The sequence below is a fragment of the Marmota flaviventris genome, chromosome 5, assembly GCF_047511675.1.
Source record: "Marmota flaviventris isolate mMarFla1 chromosome 5, mMarFla1.hap1, whole genome shotgun sequence".
In the NCBI taxonomy this organism is placed as follows: Eukaryota; Metazoa; Chordata; class Mammalia; order Rodentia; family Sciuridae; genus Marmota; species Marmota flaviventris.
In genome coordinates this window covers 36380487-36400225 of record NC_092502.1, presented here as the reverse complement: position 1 = coordinate 36400225, position 19739 = coordinate 36380487, and the positions used below count along the sequence as shown (strand labels likewise).

General features: G+C 43.2%; 1 protein-coding gene and 1 non-coding gene across 5 annotated transcripts in view; both read right to left on the bottom strand.

Moving 5' to 3' along the window:
- Nucleotides 1–19739, bottom strand: part of Rasgef1c (RasGEF domain family member 1C) — an 83756-nt gene that overhangs the window by 37085 nt on the left and 26932 nt on the right. The window contains exons 2-3 of one of the 4 annotated variants that reach the window (XM_027953350.2): nt 5406–5511; nt 4498–4565 (exon numbers count right to left, since the gene is read on the bottom strand). The gene's annotated coding sequence lies outside the window, so the exon portion shown is untranslated. Of the gene's footprint in view, nt 1–4497; nt 4566–5405; nt 5512–6355; nt 6393–19739 lie in introns of those variants that run through there. The other 3 variants (XM_071612150.1, XM_071612148.1, XM_027953349.2) reach the window with 3 other exon arrangements.
- Nucleotides 184–287, bottom strand: LOC114106436 (U6 spliceosomal RNA). The gene has a single exon (XR_003585188.1). It is a non-coding gene; the product is annotated as a U6 spliceosomal RNA (small nuclear RNA).

The following is a 19739-nucleotide window of genomic DNA, read 5'->3' as shown; positions in this document are numbered from 1 at the left end:
AGAGCTAAAAGGACACAGTCAAACTCCTGAGTGTGCCCTGGACATGAACAGAGGAGGACATATTAGCTGGCCTTTTGGTTACAACAGCCCTCCTGGGACAGGCCAGTTCCCCAAGCAATGTGTTTGGTTCCCCAGGGCCCTGTGCCAAGGTTATCCCACATATATATATATATATATATATTTTTTAATATGGAATGCTTCATTAATCTGCCTGTCATCCTTGTGCAGGGGCCATGCTGATCTCTGTATCGTTTCAACTTTAGTATATGTACTGCAGAGCCAAGTACCACATGTCAATCTTGAGCCTCCTGCAGCCCCTCCGAGGGTCTAGTTCTCTTTCCATCCTAGACCTGAGCTTGGACCCAAATTTGCCCCTCCTAGAGCTTCTGTCTGTTTGATTTGCCTTCTTAGCATCCAGTTTTTTTTTTTTTCTCTCTGGCTAGACCTTTAGATTTTTGCTTTGGGAAATAATATCATTCTCTGATGAAAAAGCAACTGTCTTGCTGAGATAGTCAGTGGAGGCACCATCCTCCCCTGGCCAAGAGGTGGGCACCAGCCAAGTCTGGGCCAATAAGATGCCTTCCTGGAAGATCCAGCTGGTGGAGACCTGACATAAGAGCCAAACCTGTGGCAGGCTAGCTGTGGGAGGAGGCTGGAATGGCTTCTGTGTCAGATTTCCCCTTCCTGCCTTTGGTCTAGGCATGCACTTCTGCCTCAGTTTCTCTGCCTACATCTATTCCCATTGCCTAGGTACATGTAGGTCTCCTCATCCTGCATCAGGTCCATAGCTAGAGGTCCTCAGGCTCATGCAACAGTTAAGGGGACACCTAGCATGGGTTGCCTGGGATTTGGTTACAGAAAAGAAGGTGGACAGAAGGGAGAGGACCCCCACAATTTGCCCTGAAATGGGGGGCATCCTGACCTCCACCAATGCCCAACTGGGATGCTTCCTTCTCTAGGTCATGCTGACAGGCACAGAACCCATTCTGCTCTTGGACTCTGGCACTGTCAAAGTTTCTGGGACAGGATGACCTAAGCCTAACTCCTGTCTGGGAGACTGGAAGATGTCTACAGGGACAAGAGTATGATGGGGCTGGGGACTGTTAAGAAGTCACAGCCTAGAGGAGAGCTGGGTTTTTCATTTCCCTGCTTTTGACAGAGATGAAGGTACTAGGAATGTACCTTTCATCTTCATCCAACCATACAAAAACACAGGGCAAGAAAGTGCTAAAGGCAAATGCCACATTTTTTTTTATCCATTCCTCTATTGAAGGGCATCTGGGTTGGTTCCACAGTCTAGCAATTGTGAATTGTGCTAATATGAACATCGATGTGGCAGTATCCCTGTAGTACGCTCTTTTAAGGTCTTCAGGGAATAGTCCGAGAAGGGCAATAGCTGGGTCAAATGGTGGTTCCATTCCCAGCTTTCCCAGGAATCTCCATACTGCTTTCCAAATTGGCCGCACCAGTTTGCAGTCCCACCAGCAATGTACAAGTGTACCCTTTTCCCCACATCCTCGCCAGCACTAATTGTTGTTTGATTTCATAATGGCTGCCAATCTTACTGGAGTGAGATGGTATCTTAGGGTGGTTTTGATTTGCATTTCTCTGACTGCTAGAGATGGTGAGCATTTTTTCATGTACTTGTTGATTGATTGTATGTCCTCCTCTGAGAAGTGTCTGTTCAGGTCCTTGGCCCATTTGTTGATTGAGTTATTTGTTATCTTATTGTCTAATTTTTTGAGTTCTTTGTATACTCTGGATATTAGGGCTCTATCTGAAGTGTGAGGAGTAAAAATTTGTTCCCATGATGTAGGCTCCCTATTTACATCTCTTATTGTTTCTCTTGCTGAGAAAAAACTTTTCAGTTTAAGTAAGTCCCATTTGTTGATTCTTGTTATTAACTCTTGTGCTATGGGTGTCCTGTTAAGGAATTTGGAGCCCGACCCCACAATATGTAGATCGGAGCCAACTTTTTCTTCTATCAGACGCAGAGTCTCTGATTTGATATCTAGGTCCTTGATCCACTTTGAGTTAACTTTTGTGCATGGCAAGAGGAGGGGATTCAGTTTCATTTTGTTGCATATGAATTTCCAGTTTTCCCAGCACCATTTGTTGAAGATGCTATCCTTCCTCCATTGCATGCTTTTAGCTCCTTTATCAAATATAAGGTAGTTGTAGCTTTGTGGATTAGTCTCTGTGTCCTCTATTCTGTACCATTGGTCCACCCGCCTGTTTTGGTACCAGTACCATGCTGTTTTTGTTACTATTGCTCTGTAATATAGTTTGAAATCTGGTATTGCTATACCGCCTGATTCACACTTCCTGCTTAGAATTGCTTTTGCTATTCTGGGTCTTTTATTTTTCCATATGAATTTCATGAAAAATGACAAAATCATGGAATTTGCAGGGAAATGGATGGCACTAGAGCAGATTATGCTTAGTGAAGCTAGCCAATCCCTAAAAAACAAATACCAAATGTCTTCATTGATATAATGAGAGCAACTAAGAACAGAGCAGGGAGGAAGAGCAGGAAGAAAAGATTAACATTAAACAGAGTCATGAGGTGGGAGGGAAAGGGAGAGAAAAGGGAAATTGCATGGTAATGGAGGGAGACCCTCATTGTTATACAAAATTACATATAAGAGGTTGTGAGGGGAATGGGAAAATAAACAAGGAGAGAAATGAATTACAGTAGATGGGGTAGAGAGAGAAGATGGGAGGGGAGGGCAGGGGGGATAGTAGAGGATAGGAAAGGTAGCAGAATACAACAGTTACTAATAGGGCATTATGTAAAAATGTGGATGTGTAACCGATGTGATTCTGCAATCTGTATTTGGGGTAAAATTGGGAGTTCATAACCAACTTGAATCTAATGTATGAAATATGATATGTCAAGAGCTTTGTAATGTTTTGAACAACCAATAAAAAATAATTAAAAAAAAAAAAAAAGAAAGTGCTAAAGGCTCTGTCACTTCTCCTCAGTGTGAGGCTTTTAGAGAGTAGCCTGGGATGTGGTGATGAAAAAACACAGGCTTTGCTGGACTCCCAAGGGGCTGATCACATGCCCACACTTTCCAGGTTTAAGGGACACCAGGACCCAACTCTCATGTTTCTATTCTGACTTTCAGAGTGGTCGGTATAGTTTTCCCTTGATATCCATGGGAAGTGGTTCCAAGATCTCTGTGGATACTAGAATGCATAGATGCTCAAGTCCCTTTTATTTAAAAAAATGTAGTATTGGCTGGGCAGTGATGCACACCTATTACCCAAGTTACTCAGGAGGCTGAGGTTGAAGGTTGGTGAGGTTGGGGCCAGCCTGGAAACCTAGCAAGACCTCATCTCAAAACAAAAAATAAAAAGGGCTGGGGATATAGTTCAGTGGTAGAACATCCATGGTTCCATTTTCAATATTGGAAAAAAGAAGAGATGTAGTATTTGCATATAACTTACACTCATACTCTTGTATACTTTAAACCATCTCTAATATATATGATATATATTATAACCACCTCTAATAATATGTAATGCAATGTAAGTGTCATGTAACAATCATTTTACTGTATTATTTAGGGAAAAATAAGAAAAACGTTTGTTTGTATTTTGAACAGACACAATATTTTTCTAAATATTTTCTGTCTGTAGTTGGTGGGATCCATGGATGCAGAATTTGCAGATACAGAGGGCTCACTATAATTCTGCTTTTTAAGAAAGCCACCTTGGAGGCCATGCTGTGAGGCATTTCAAAAGTACATTTAGAAATGACATCTCTAGCTCCCAGGTGGCCAATTTATAATCCCCATCCTGCAGGTGGCTGGTCAAGGCAATGTTGTTCTCACTACTTCCTGGGGACTAGAGAGGGCATATTCTCCAGGCAAACTTTCCTGAGCAGGCACTGGGCTAAGCAGGTGGAAGGGACAGAAGCAAAGGATACTGCAGGAGGAGGGCCCTGTGAGGACTACTGTCATGCCAGGAAGTTACTCCCCTGAGTTCTGACAAGTGTCCTCACCTGCTCAGAACAGGGAGAAATGCCAATGAGATCGAGTAACAAAGCAAACATCACACCACCTGCCATAGAGAAGACTGGGTCCCCAAGGTCAGCTCTCCTCTTGGGAACTCACTGCCTGCCAGGGGCTGGAACTACAATACAGGTGGTAACTGTTCCACCTGCTATCTGAGGCTCTGTGCCCAAAAGACTTGCTGCCTCTGCTCCCCTGGTCCACCAGAATTTCCATGCTGGCTGTGGCCCAGATAACCCACTATCTTTCTCATCCAGCCTGCTAGCTGGACTTTCTGCAACCAGGCATCAATAGCTACTGGGAATTATCCCTGCTGAGCTGGCCTTGAAGGTAATAGTAGTCTCATGCTCTGGACTGAATATTGTTGATCCTCTCTGCAACTTGATTGCCATAGTGGCTATGCTGATAGGTGGGGCATTTAGGCTGATTAGATAGTTAAAAGGTATTAATGCCTTTCTCATGGGATTGGATTGGTTACCTGGAGAGTGAATCCTTATAGAATGTGATTTCTCCTCTTCCACACAAACTCATTTGCTCCTTGGCTTGCTACCAGGAATTAAAACAGCATGAGGTCCTCATAAGAATCACGATTTTAGACGACCCAACTTCCAGAACCATGAGCCAAAATAAAACTCTATTTTTTTTAAATAAATGATCCGTTCTCAGGTATTCTGGTATAGCAACCAAAAAAGAAATAGGACAGCCCACATCTCCAAATCAGAGCTATTCTGCTCTTGCCATAGTATGTGTAGAATTTTAGACATTCTTGCCCAATAACTCGCTTTCCTTTTCCCCATTATATCTTTGTAAAATTTTTGGAATAGGGCTGGAAGCTTAGCTCAGTAGTAGAGTGCGATGCTGGCCTTATAGCTCTACAAATGTCTGGAAGCACCAGGAACTTATGGCCTCTTCCTTCCCCTGCCATGAGAAAGATCCGAGCAGCTTGGCCTCCTCAGAGCTCCTGTTTCAGTCTCCATTCAGTTATACTCCATTCTCTGCAGGGGCCCCAGAAGCTCTCAGAAGAGGCCTGCATTCCTTACTTTATCACAGTGGCCAAGGCAGTAGTGCCCCCTGGGTAGTATCTGATGGCTCAGGGCATCATTGAGGGAGTCACATTAGCATCTTTGCTTGAGACAGCTTCTGCTGCTCCTTCAGGAACAAGGACCATCTCCTTTGTATTAGGAGGTAGGGAACTGAACTAAGGCCTGTTTCCAAGGGTCCTGGGTGAAGCACCTGCCTCACTTCCCCCATTCAGGTTCTGACCTCCAGGAGTTTTAATTCAAAGAAGAAAAACTCTGTATCATGCGTATGTGTCTTCTGTTTTCTATCACTCAGTACTTAAAACAACTATATGGGAATGATTGCTCACTTCACAGAGGAACATACCTGGCCCCTGAGAGGTAATGTGGGTGGACAAGGTCACTGCTGGTGACTAGTGGACGTCCCTGGATGCCTGGGCTCCCAACTCTAGGTCCAACTCCTGGGCATGGTTCTGTGAAGAAGAATTGGTCAAGGTTAAGTAGAGAACAGATATGGCCTGGAGATTCAACAGGGGAGCTGGGATAAGGGGCTGGGAGCTGGGGAGGGCCACCTGAATACTAGGAAACCCCAAAGTGGCCCAGTCTCCAGGGGTTGCGGAGCTCCCTAAGCATGCCCTGTTGGATTCTCATGAAGGAGAAGCTCCAGCCCACAGCTCAGCCCTCCTCACACTTTGCATCAGAACCTTTGACCAGCCCCACTCCCCACACTTGGACCTGGATCATGCCAGTTCATACACAGCTGCTCTGAGCAGTGCAGAGCCCAACAAACTCTGGGGTCCTCCTCTTTCCCTTCTGGCAAAGCCTAAAGCTGAGGCACATCTTATTGCAGTTTGGGTCCTCTGAAAGTCTCCTCCCTGTTCCTTGGTGTCTGAAGGGATGCTATGAGGGTACTGGGATGTACTCCTGAGCTCGCGACCGTGCTTGCCAAGATTGGGAATGCACCTGGCTTTGCCTCTAGGAGGCCACCTGACAGACTTGGTGGGGAGTGGAGCACTGGGCTGAGTTATTTTGGACTCCAAATGGCCCTCGGTTACCAGCTGACAGATCCTGCTGTTTCCACACCTCCAGAAGCAGTTTCTGAAAGCTCAGGGCCTGACTTGAAGGGACCTGTCCAGTACAAGTGAACAGCACCAAAGACCCACAGAAGATTGGCAACTGAAAATAGAGCTTTCCACAGAGTGAAAACGTCCTCTTCTTCCCTGGACCACATTCTCAATGATTTCCCAAGACACTTCTAGAAGGAGAGGAACTGGGTCAAAAGATACCATCTCTTTTATAGAAGTTGAGATATACCACCTAATTGCTTCCTCAAACCATATTGAAGGGATGTTATTTCAATTTCCTGATGCTTCCTCACTTCCAGGAACCATTTCTCCTCATTGGCTGGGACCCTGGGTAGGGGAGCTAGAGAAGCAGGATGGGTGTAAGTAAACCTGACCAAAGAGTGCAGCATCCCCTCCTCCCCCTGAACCGATGATGCAGGTTATATGATTAAAGTAAATCCCGGGCCTTGTTTGGAGACTAACATGGAGAAATGTCCTTTCAATATTTCCCCCTCATTAATTAAAAAAAATGAATCAAACACAAAAGAGTCTATAAGCACATTTGTAATTTAAATAATAATAAATTATTATTATAACAACTTGGACTTTTGTGACTTACCCAGGCTAATAAAATGAGCTTTAAAAATCCCTTATGAACACAGATGTGTAACCCATGGAGGGTGGACAGGGATATGTCAGTGTAAGTGTCTCTGGATACCATTTCCTTACTAACTTGGAGTGTTTCCTGTAAATCTCTGTTTTTGGTGATTCAGGTCAGCACTTCTCACTCTCACCCAGGGTCCTACTGAAAGAAGCCATTTGGCTCCAACTAGGGCAGAACAACAGATAGAGGTCAGCAAAGCCTCCATGGTCCAATAGAGCAAGCTCTGCCTTCTGTCTTTGTTTTCTGTTGCTAATAATACAACATCACAGACTGGGCAAGTTAAAAAGAAAAGAGGTTGATTTTGGCTCATGATTCTGGAACAAGACCAAGGGGTTGTATCTGGTAACGATGCCCTTATTGCTGGCAGATTCCCAAGATGGTGCAGGGCATCACATGGTGAAAGGGAGCGTGTGAGAGTACTAGCCCAACTGGCTTTCACAGAAAACCCACTCTCAAGATAACCCACTAGCCCATGAATCCATTCATTCATTATTGCATAAATGGACTAATCCATTCATGAGGTCAGAGACTTACTCCTTTTTTAAAGGTCTCACCTCTTAATATCTCATAATGGGGATTATACTTCAACATGAGTTTCAGACAAGACAAACCAGTTATATACAAATCATAGCACATTCCATGTGCAGTTGTTCTCTGGGGCCTTCAGATTGATCACCCTCTGCTCCTGGGCACCAGGGTGATCAATATATTATATTGCTGTTACTCTCTTAGTCAAAGGGTTTTTCTCAGGCTGTGGGCAAGGGGAGACTCCCCACTGATGACAAATCTCCTTTGTTGGTGACATATTTTGACCATTGCTTCACCACCTGGGATCACTATACCCGACTTCCTGAAGTAAGGAGACTTCTGCTCTGCTCGTATCTAGACTTCTACCCCAATACCAATTCCAGCATCCCCATCATCCCACACAGGCTTTGCCTCTTGGAAGAAAAAACTGCTCTTCATTTCAGTTAGTCATATATGATATGCCTGTCTCCAATGATGCAGTGATAGAAAGATTTGAAAATGTTTTGGAAGCTAAGAAATACAAAATGAACCTCTGTATAGAGAAGTGAGGGGAAAAGTGAGTAGAAGAACATCTATAGTGCTAAGAGTCCTACACCGGCAACAATCTTTACACAGCTTAAGAGCCTGCCTATACAGGCCAGGCAAATCCCTAGTGTAGATTCATAAATGTTTCCTACAAGGGCATCAAGGCATTTTCTTTGCTATGCTGATATTCAGGTTATAGCATCTGTATTTACAACATAGCATAATGTGGCAATACTCAGGAAATGTGTCAACAGGAGCGATGACAGGAAATTGAGAAAGGGGTACATGCCAGCATTTGATGTGACCCTGGAAAATTGTGGATATTGAAGGGAGAAGAGGAGGAGGAACATCACTTAAAATAGTGAAAACTAATAAAATAAAATACTAATAGCATAAAGAAAATACGGACGACTTCCCACCAACATTCCCTTTTCCCCTCTCACACAGCCAGCCTGTCCAAGAGCACTGGGGAGGAAGTAGCTGCAAAGAACAGAGAAAAACAGAACTCTTCTTTTGGGATTTCAAGTTTTATAAGTGTGGGAAAACCATTATGGATAAAGGCAAAGATCCTCCAGTAAAGTTAACAGGATTTTTTGTATACTGGAAATTGACTAAGACAGGAGATTTTAGGTGTTCTTAACCATTAAAACAACAACAATGAACTATGTGAGAGGATGAATATATAAATTTGTTTGGCTATAATAATCAATACACTTATATTTATGTCTATCAACACTAATGTTATATACCTTAAATATGTACAACTAAAAAGAAAAAAGACAAAATTCCTTTATAGCCCCCAGATTAGAAAAATGCTTCCTAGGCTTGGGGGAGAGAAAGTTGCAGGGAGGCCCTGAAAAATAGGGATTGGCAGTAGGTGGGAGAGGGTTCTCCCTCTGCCTTGCCCAGTGTATCTTTTGGGAGGCAAATACTGACCAGATGGGTCAGCAATTCTGAAGGCAGAGGACCTGATTTCAGGGTCATTAATTTCTTTTTCTTTCTTTCTTTTTTATTTATTGTAGTTGGACACACTATCTTTATTTCATTTATTTATTTATTTGTGTAGTGCTGAGGATCGAACCCAGGGTTTTGCACGTGTGAGGCAAGCGCTCTACCGCCGAGCTACAACCCCAGCCCAAGGGTCATTAATTTCTATACTGATCTTCATTGTTTCTTTTATTTGGCTTGCTTTGGGTCTGTCTTGTTTTTTTTTTTCTAGTTTCTTAAAGTAACAATTTCAATTACTGATTAGGGAACTTTCTTCCTTTCTAATGTAAGAATTTAGCCTTTTTAGGTACTGTTTTAGGTATTTCCTACAAATTTTGAAATACTGCATTTTCATTTAAAAATATTTTCAAATTTCTCTCTCTCTTACCTATAAACTTAGGAATGTTTACAAGTAAATGTGTGCAGATTTTTCTGTTATTGTTCTATATTTGATTTTTAATCAAAGTGCATTATTGTCAGAAAATATTTGTATGCATTTGATGCTTTTATAATTGTTAAAGTGAATTTTATGTTCCCAGATATGATTTTATTTTGGTGAATATTTCACATGCACTTAAAAAGAATGTGTGCTCTGCTTTTCTTTTGGGGTGACTGTTCTGTAAATGTCAATTGGATCCAGTTGGTTGCTGTTGCTGTTCAGTTCTTCTCTATCTAAAAATATCAATCAATCAATAAACCCATCCTGATGCTTTTTTGTCTTTTAATCAGTATATTTATACTATTTACAATTAATATATCTGTTGATGTATTTGTATGGGGGTTATTAGTTTTATTTATTAGTAGATTTATTTTTTAGAGCTGATTTCTATTAATTCTAAGAATGAGAGAAGTGTGTTAAAAGTCTTTATATTTGTGAATTTGTCTACTTTGATTTTAGTTCTGTCTGTTTTGCTTCATCCATTTTGAAGCTCGTTGTTAGGTATGTGCACATTTAGGATTGTTATGTCCTCTTCATAAATGTCTCTTTGATTGCTATTAATGTTCATATTTATCTTTGGAAATATTCTTTGCCTTGAAGTCTACTTTGCCTGTTGTTAAAATAGCCATCCTAGGATGAGGATGATGATCACAATAATGAGGATTTTGAATGTTTTAGTATCTTCTTCCATTCTGTTTCTTTTAAATTACCTATGCAATTTATTTGAAATTTTTTTTTAGGCAACAAAAAATTGAATCATTTTTAAAAAACTATCCTATTTATTGGGATGAACCCAACTGTTATGTACAACTATAAATCTCTAATAAAAAATAAAAATATCAATCAAGAAATAAACCTCTCCTGACACTTTTGTCTTTTAATAAGTATATTTATACTATTTACAATTAATATATCTGTTGATGTATTTGGATGCGGGCTACTAGTTTTCTTTATTAGTTGACTTATTCTTTAGAGCAGTTTTCAAATCAGAGTAATGATTTCTTTTTTTTTCTTTTTGCTGCCTCTTTATTTTTTCTCTCCCCTTATTTTCATTCTTTGTTTCCTTCCTTCTGCCTTTTTTTTTTGAATTATTTGAATTTTTTTATTCCATTTTATATTCAGTTTTAAAATTACATCTCTTTGGTTTTTTTTTTTTTCATGGTAGCACTAGGCATTACAATGTACATACTTTAATGCTTTGCAGTCTATTTAGAATAAATATTTTGCCAGGTGTTGTGGCACACACCTGTAATTCCAGCAACTTGGGAGGCTAAGGATTGCAGGCTCAACGCCAGCCCTGGCAACTTAGTGAAGCCCTAAGCAACTCAGCGAGACCCTGTCTCAAAATTTAAAAAAAGGGGTGGGGTTTGGAAATGTAGCTCAGTGGTAAAGGGTTCCTAGATTAAATCTCCAGTACCAAACAAACAAACAAAAACATTCTAGAATAAATATTTCACAACTTCAAGTGAAATATAGAAAACTTAACACTCTGTAGGAAGTTTTACCATCCCTTATTTATATGTAGGTCTCTTTTATGTTACAACCACATCTATTGAAAACATCACCTGACAATGTCATCTTGTTTCCAACTGTTAAACATATTTTAAGGATTCAGGGATGACTACTCTGCCATTTACACAGGTATTTATCCATTTCTGTTGCTCTTCCTTCATTCCTGGTGTGCAAGTGGACTTAGAGTTTCATTTCCTTTCTGTCAGAACTTCTTCAGCAATGCTTTCAGAGCAGTTCTGTTGGCAACAAATTCTCTTAGTTTTGCTTCATCTGAGCATGTATCCTGAAGGATATTTTAGGAGGTAATTTTTATAGAATTATAGGTTGCTAGTTAGAAGTTAAAAATGTTGTTCCACTTCTGGTTGCTAAGGTTTATAAAGAGAAGTCCACAGTTATTTGAATCATGTTTCCCTTTTAAGTAAAACATCAATTTTTACTGCCTGCTTTACATTTTTTACCCCTTTGGTTTTCAGCTTGATTATGGTGTGCCTGGTCATGAATTTGTGTTGTATTCTGGTTGGGATTCATCTTGTTTTGGGGTTCTTGAATATGTGGGTTCATGTCTTTGGGAAGTTTTCAGCTATCATTTCTTCAAATCCTTTTTCTTTATGGCACTCTTTCTCCTGCCCTTCTTGGACTTTGGTGACACAAACATTCCTTCTTTTGCTATTGTCCCACAGGTGCCTGATATTCCATTAACTTTTCTTTCATTGTCTCTCTGTTGTTCAGAGTGGATCACTTCTATTGAACTATTATCAATATCCCTGGTCCTTTTCCCAGTCATTTTCATTGTGCTCTGGAGCCTAACCAGTGAGTTTTAATTTTGTTTTGGTACCCAGGATTGAATCCAGGGGTGCTTAACCACTGAGCCACATCCTGAAACATTTTAATATTTTATTTTGAGACAGGGTTTCTCTGAGTTGCTTAGGGCCTCACTAAGTTACTAAGGCTGGCTTTGAACCTGTGATTCTCTTGCCTCTGTCTCCTAGTTGCTGGGATTACAAGCGTGGGCCACTGTGCTGGGTGAGTTTTAAATTTTTGGTTAGTGTGTCTTTCAGTTCTAAAATGTTCATTTGTTTCTTCCTTATATCTTATTTCTTTGCTGAGACTATCTAACTTTCCATTTGTTTCAAGAGCATTTCCCCTTACTTGATGGAGGATTTTTATAATAGCTACTTAAAAATCTCTGTCAAATAATTCCAACGTTTTTAAAAATATGTTTTTTAGTTATAGATGGACACAATACCTTTATTTTATTTATTTACATGGTGCTGAGGATTGAACCCAGTGCCTCACACATGCTAGACAAGAGCTGTACCACTGAGCCACAACCCCAGCCCAAATAATTCACTTGCTTCATCTTGGTTTGGTATCTGTTCATTATATTTTCCTGTATAAGCAAAGATTTTCCTGATTTTTTTACATGTCAGTTTTGAATGATGTTCTGTACATTTTGAATACTAAATTATGGAATTTGGGTATTTATTTGAATCTTGTGGAGAATATTTAGCAGGCAATTGATCTAGTTAATTTCAGGCTCAAAGTTCTGACCAGGCTTCTGTGGGGTTATTTATGGTTTTAATGTTATTTTCAATGCCGTTGAAAATTGGTATTGAAATATGTGTGATACCTAATGACCAGTGTGAGACCAGGATAGTGGTTATTTCGTACTTCAGGTATCAAAGCCTATGGTGTGCTATTTAGGGTCAGATTCATGTTCACGCAGCTTGAGGATAAGCTAGGAGTTATAAACAACTTCATGGAGTTGCTTTTCCAAGTTCCTCCCTCTCTGCAGTCTCTATGGTATTTTCCAGTTTCCCGAGGCTTCTCCTTTTGGTCTTTTGGCAAGAGAACTAGGGCTTTACTTACCCTGTTCTGGTGTGCACTTCCCTGAGTCTAGGAGGATAGGGGGAAATAGAAACAGTGGGTTCACCCTACCCTCTTTGGGACAGTAGGTTCTCTACTCAGAAGGGAAGGTTTTGCTTCACTCTGAGTTTGAGGCTCTTACAGGGTCCGTGCAAAGCTCCCATGGGACTGCTTGTGGCTAGGGAGTGAGGGAACACAGAAACAATTTTTTTAATGGATTTTTTCCTACTCTCTCTGAATAATAAGAGGACCCCTTTCTCCTTCCTTGAGCCACAACCAGAGGGTTTCTCTTGGAAGCCTCTGTGAGTCCTGATGTCCCTTCCATGTTTCAGGCTTCCTGAGTTCAGTCTGGGCCAATTAAGTTAGGAAAAATTATAGAGTCACTTCCAGGTTGGTGGTACTTCAAATTCTGCTTTTATTTCCCAATCTGCTTAATATTTCATTTTTAATTCCTCACATAGTTGTTCATGCATTCTGTCAGATTTCTAGCTGTATTCAGTGTCAGATTTCTAGCTGTATTCAGTGAGAGAGAGTGAAATGTACTTACACCAGCCTAGACCAGAATGCTGGTGTTCGTATTTATGTTATAATTTTTATCTTTTTAAATGAGGAACATTTGTGTTTATTACATTAACTTTTATGGGTTGTTTTCTATTTATGGGAAGTCATTCTGGTGATTTAGGTAGGAATGTAAAATTTCATTTAAAATGTATTAATTTTAATAAGTATGTTGATTTTATGAGAAATGCTGGACAAGATGACATCAGCCTAACTACCTGCTTGCTGCATCCCAAATAGGATATGCATCACTTTTGTATCAGGATGCTATGGTTTGAATGTGTCTCCCCAAAGTTCATGCATTTGAGACTTATTCTCCAAAGCTATATCTGGAGGTGGGACTTTGGGGAAGTAATTAGATAGTGTACAAGAGACCACTACCCAAACTGACTTACATAGCAGACATACTCTCAAGATAACCCATTAATCCATTCACCCACTACTGCATCAATGGGTTAATCCATTCATGAGGGCAAAACCCTAATCATCTCTTGAAGGTCCCATCTGGTCCCACCTCTTAACATAATAGGGATTAAATTTCAACATGCATTTCAGAGAGGATAAGCCAGATTCAAATTATAGCACCTTCCACATGCAGTTGGCTTCTGTGGCCTCCAGAATGGATACTCTGTATCCAGGAACCTGGTAATTACAGAGGTCATGAGGGTGGGGCCCCCATGAAGGCATTAGTGGCTTTAAAAGAAGAGGAAGAGACTTGAGCTAGCAAGCTTGCTCTGTCTCACCATGTGATGCCCTCACCATGTTGGGATGCAGTAAGGAGGCCCTTACAGATGCTGGCACCATGCTCTAGGACAATGATAAGCCTCTATGCTTATAAATTACTTGGTCTCAAGTATTTTATTACAGAAACAGAAAACAGATGAAGACACAGGCTTTACCCTGCTTCCTCTCTTAGAACACCCTTCTTCCTTATTCCCCTTGAAGGTCAGTTTCAGTGTCTCTTCCTAGGAGAAGCTTTTGAAAATGCCATAACAGGGTGCCCGTCATTTATGCATTTTGGATGTGACTATTCCAGGAAGAAAGTGAACAAAGGGTTTTGTAAGCATTGGGGGCAATAAGGTAAGAACTGGCAAGGGTTGGCCAGCTGGGAAAGGGAGATTTGGAGATAGGTAGACATGAGAAGCATTTGAATTCTGGGCTGGTTCCTCTCTGAGCCTCAGTTTCCCCCATGCAAAACAAGGACAATAATAACCCTGTGTAAGTATGGACAGGCTGTGAGCAAATGTGCCCAGCACAGGCCTGGGATTTGCTCAGCACCATCTTTGGCTGCATCTCATGACCTGCCCTGGCCCTTCTGCTGTCCCAGAAGGTCCTACATGACTGAGCTCCAAGCCCACTTTTCTGACGTGGTCCCCCAATTCTCCCTTTGCTGCCTTCTTGCATGCATGTAGGACAATGTCTTGCAATCTTTAGGATTAGGAATTACATATGACACATTTGCTTAGGGTAAGGTGCTCATTCCTTTCTCAGGGCTCCAGGCTTGTTGTTCTTCCCCCGGAAACACCTTTCCCCAGTTCCTCCCCTGGCTGCCCCCTCACCTTCCCTCGGAGGCCTTCCTGACTTCTGGTCAACACACACTTACTGTCTAGTCCCCCTTTACAATGGACCTTGTTTCATTTTTCTGGTGGCATTTATCCAGGTCTGAATTATATGTACTCCTCATGGGTCTGTGAGTTCTTCTGGGGACTGCTTGCCTACTCCTGCTGATTGCTGCACCCTGACACCTAGAACAGTGCTCAGCAAATGCTTGCTGGGTCAAAGAATGAATGAGTAAAAGAATGGCAGAGAGAGGGAACTGGAGGCAGCAGCAGATGGAGGAAGCTGGGGAGCAAGGAGAAAGCTCAGTGGGTGCCTGGCTAGCAGCCAAGTGTGACAGCAATGTCCTGGCTGCTTACACATCATTGGCCAGCTGGGCAGCAGCTGTGGGAGAGGGGAGCAGGCCTGTTTGGTGAGGCAAAAACAAGCGCCTTATTTATCACGGAGAATGAATATCAGACTGTGCACAAATTACATTTGCCACTGAGACCTGTGAAGTGACAAGTGCCCAGGGATGAAAGTTCTAACTGTCCTCAGTGGAGATTCTCTTTGAGCTCCTCCACCCCCAACTAAAAGGTGCAATTCTTCCCATCCTGCCTGCCCTGCTCAGGTACAGCCTCCTGGTGTCTGCTGGGCCACGGCTCATGCCCAAGCTCACCACCCTGCCATGACCTTCCTAACTCAGACTACCCCAGGTCCCTCTCCATCATAAATTCCAAAGATTCCCATGGCTCCCAAGAATGCAGTTGGAGCCTCTATCCATAGCCAGCTCTCCAGTTGTTTTTTTCCCTCACCCTTTGTCCTGCCCTGGGGCTCCCCAGAACTTCTTAGACCTCAACATGCCTGGCTAACCTGACCACCTGCCTCCCGCTACCTTACACCCTCTCTGTGCTGCAGCCAAAGTGGCTTCTCTGGCATTTGAGGCCACATCCTTCTCCTGTTCCCCCAGTCCTTAGGGCCAAGGTTAGAACATGGGGGCCATTGTGGATCTGTCCCCCAGGCTGAGCTCCCTGGTTTTGGCCTGCTGCCTTGCCTGGAAGCCTCTGCCTCTGCACAGGTTGTGGTATGTGTGAGGTCCCCTCTGGGGCTCCTGCCTAGTGAGAGCCTAGAAAGAAGGGACACTGCAGAGCCACTCCATAGTTGTGCCTTTAAATCCTAGAGTGCAGGGGTCAGCCCAGGGCAAAAGTTCCAGGGTATGGTACTATACTGTAAGAGAGACAGGCTATGGCTCCCTCATTCTAGGAACTCTGTGGCCTTTCCCCAAGCCAGGAATGGGACCCCGGAGAAGAGGACCCAGTGGAGTATGAGGGCAGGGGAAACTATTCTCAGGCTTTGAGACTTCTGAGCACCAACAGCCTGGGACACTCAGCTTCCATTGGTGAGTGCTGAAAGAGATTTGGGGGAATCCCAGAAAAAGTAAATGCCATTACTAGGGGCAGGGGATAGGGTGCTGAAGCAGTGGTCTCATGGTCAGGCCCTGAAGTCTGATGGGAAGGGTATGTCCACATTGACCGAAGTACTCTCTCCCCATAGCCCTGGTACTATAATATAATCTGTGAGAGGATCAGAGACTGTGCAGTTGATGAGAACCCCAGCAGCCTGAGACCCTGCCTCTGGGGCCTATGGATTTATCTGCCTATGGATTTATTTACAACTTTTGGAATGTCTGTTTCACAAGGGCTTCATTGCATCAGTACTCACTGCCTGGGCCTTGGGCCTGTCCTGCTGTAGGTCACCTTGAGTCATCCTGAGCACCTACATCCCTGTGATGGGCACCCTGCCCCCCATCCCCACCTCCTCAGAGTCTGGGGCAAAAATAGCCAGCTCTGTCTTCAAGTGTCTGCATGAGTCACCCACACCTCCTGACAAACACCTCTCAGGCGCTTTCAAAAACAGGGAACATTTGGCAAAAATAAATACTTGGCTTTTCCTCAGCAGACTGTGGGAGTCATTTCTAAGAGTAGTCTTCGGAGGTAAGCCTGGGAGGCCCAGGGGCCTGCTTTGTGACCAGGGACAGAATGTGGGCCTGCTGGGCAGGGAGGTGTCTTCCCCACTGATTGGCTAGCAAATGGATCCCTCACCTTTTGGAGCCTATCAGACCCACCTAGTTGGGTCTACTGGGGTCAAGAGTAGGGTCAGTGATCCATTGGTGTGGCCCTGCCCTGTCCACTCCACCTGAAGGTGGACTGAGGAGCAGTAGCAGGGCCACCATCTCTGTGATGAGTGACACAGTGGGGAAAAGTGACCACTGATGTTCTGAGTTCTTGCATCAGGTACTGAAGCCCTCCCTACACCCATATGGCTGGATGGTCACCCCACTCAGCTTTCCTGTCTCTTAACATGGCATGTCTGGGAAGCCTCCCTGGCCTGGGTTTCCTGTCCCTGCATTACTGCTTCTGCTACCTGGTTTCTCTGCTGAGCTGACTTGAGGACCTGGCTGAGTGTGACGTGGCCTGGGGATGATGAGGTAGCTAAGGAAAGGCTTGGAGAGCAGAGGTGCAGGCCTCCCCAGCAGTTCAGACACTGAGTCTGCCACATATGTACCTCCCAGATGCTGTCTGCTTACCGACTCTGCTCACCCTCCCCTGAAGCCATACCACAGGGGTGCTGTCTGCCAGGGCCTCTCAGTCAGCACAGAGCCAGGTCCACACCCTTCTTTTCCTGCCAAGTCCATGGTGATGGTCTCTCCAGGTGAGGTTGACATGCAGTGGCCTAGATAAAATCCCTGCCTAAGATAACACCCCTGAGCTGGGGTCCACCCAGTCCTTCCTCCCCATGCCCAGTTCCCTGGTGTGGGCCTCTGCTTTTAGCTGTCCCACCTGCCCATGTTCTCTTTTGGCCTCTGTACTCTTCCTGCCTCCATGCCTTGCATGTGCTTTACCCTTTTCCTGGGTGGCCCTTTCCTGCCAGTCTGCCTGGCAGAGGTTTACTAGATTCAGCTCATGTCCTTTTCTTTGGGAAGCCTGTCCCCTCCCTCCCCCTGGCTGTCAGAGTTCCTTTTCTGGGCTCCTGTACCCTTTGCACAGCCCTCTAGGCATGCTCATGCCCTGGCGGGTCCTGTGCTCCCTGGCTGACTCTCTTGCCTGCTGGCTTGCTCATGGGCAGGGGTGAGTCAGTTTACCCTTTGGTTTCCTGCATCAGTTCTTGGTAGACACCTGCCAAGTCCGTGGTGATGGTCTCTCCAGGTGAGGTTGACATGCAGTGGCCTAGGTGTCCTGGTTGGTTTGCACAATGCCCTTTTAAAAAGTGAATTTTCTTACATTATTTACCCACTGGCAGCTTTCATGACAATCAGTATGTCTGTCTTCCCTGGAAAGTTCAGGAGAAATGGCCATATTGGCCTGCATTTGGTTCCTGGTCCTGTCCATTGACTGGAGCTGAGAGGTGCACCCCTTGGAGATGTCACTAGTTCATGGTCTCCATCACGTGCAATCCTGCTGTACCTGCCTCCTTATTAAATTCTCCATGGTTGCCTGGGGCTTGGGGAACAAGGAAGGCACTGAGGCTGGGGTCTTAGTGCCTCAGGACACACCGGAGACTAGACTCTCACACTGACCACAGCTGTTTAGTTAGAAGTGGCCACCTGGACATGACTTCCTGGGGTCATTTTCTTTCATACAAAGATGCCTGTTAAGGGTCTAGAAGACCTTAAATAACAGAGAAATAAGAATTTTTTTTTTTTTTCATTTCTCCCCTGAATTTTGAAATTTGGGGAAATGAGTCAAAACCTGTGCACTTTCTCATTGAAGGTGATCCGTGTGGGGAACCTAGACACATGAGTGGTCTCAGAAAGTAGGGGATACATAGTATTCTTGTGTCTGCTGTGGAGGAGTCTGGAAAGTCCCTCCCTGTGAGTGACCCAGGGCAGGTGTCCCAGAGACTGGGAATTAGAGAAAAATCAAGTGCCAGCATATGGTGAGCTTGACAAACACTGAGTGACACCAAGCAGGACCTGAAAATATCTGAAAATAACTCTGAAAAGCAAGAAGCTGCTTTGGATAGTTCTCATTCTTGCTATAAGAGGAGGCTCTCACAGTTGAACTTTAACAAATTCGTCATCGTCTTTTCTGGGAAGAACAAGGACGATGAAGTCATCAGCGTTATGATATAACAAAGAAACATACTGTTTTCTCTGACTTCTCTCAGAAATGTTGAGCAGACAGAGAAAAGGCCCTTGTCAAAAAAACTAGGAAGATGTGTGCGTGTGTGAACCCCCAGCCCAGAGGCTTTATACGGAATTCTGGGCTCAGTCCCTTTCCTGGGCTACAGCCTCTGGGACAGTGGGGCCTTTATTTAGAGCCAAAACCCGGACAGTGTGCACACAAACACACGATCACAAATCTGGTTCCTTTCAACTTGCTGCAAAGTATTTTTTAAAAATATGGACTTATTAAGATGTAACTAATATTGTAATCCCCCCATTTGAAATGTACAGCTCCATGATTTTTAGTATACTCACAGATTTATTTCTGAATTCTCAGTTGCATTCCTTTAGAGTCTATGTCTATCCTATGGCAAAACCACCATGTCTTGATTACTGTAGCTTCGTAATAAGTCTTCAAATTTTGATTCCAATTTGTTCTCATTTAAGATTATGTTAGTTATTCTGGAACCCTTGAATTTTCATACAGAACAGATCACCTTGTCAAAATTTGCAAAGAAATCATCCAAGACTTTAAAACAAGGGCTGTGTTAAAATTATAAATGATTTTGAGGAATATTGCTTTCTTAACAACTTGTCTGATAGTCCATGAGCTTAGGATGTCTTTTCATTTCTTTAAATCTTCTTGGATTTCTTTCAACAATGAATTCTAGTTTTTACAGTATAAGTTTTACATTTTGTTATCTCTGTGTATTTTATTATTGTTATTATTTGTTTTGAGATCAGATCTCACTATGTCGCCCATGCTGGTCTTGAAACCCTGGGTTCAAGTGATCAGCTTCCTAAGTGTTGAAACTACAGATTTGTATCATCACATCCAGGTTTATTATTACTTTGAT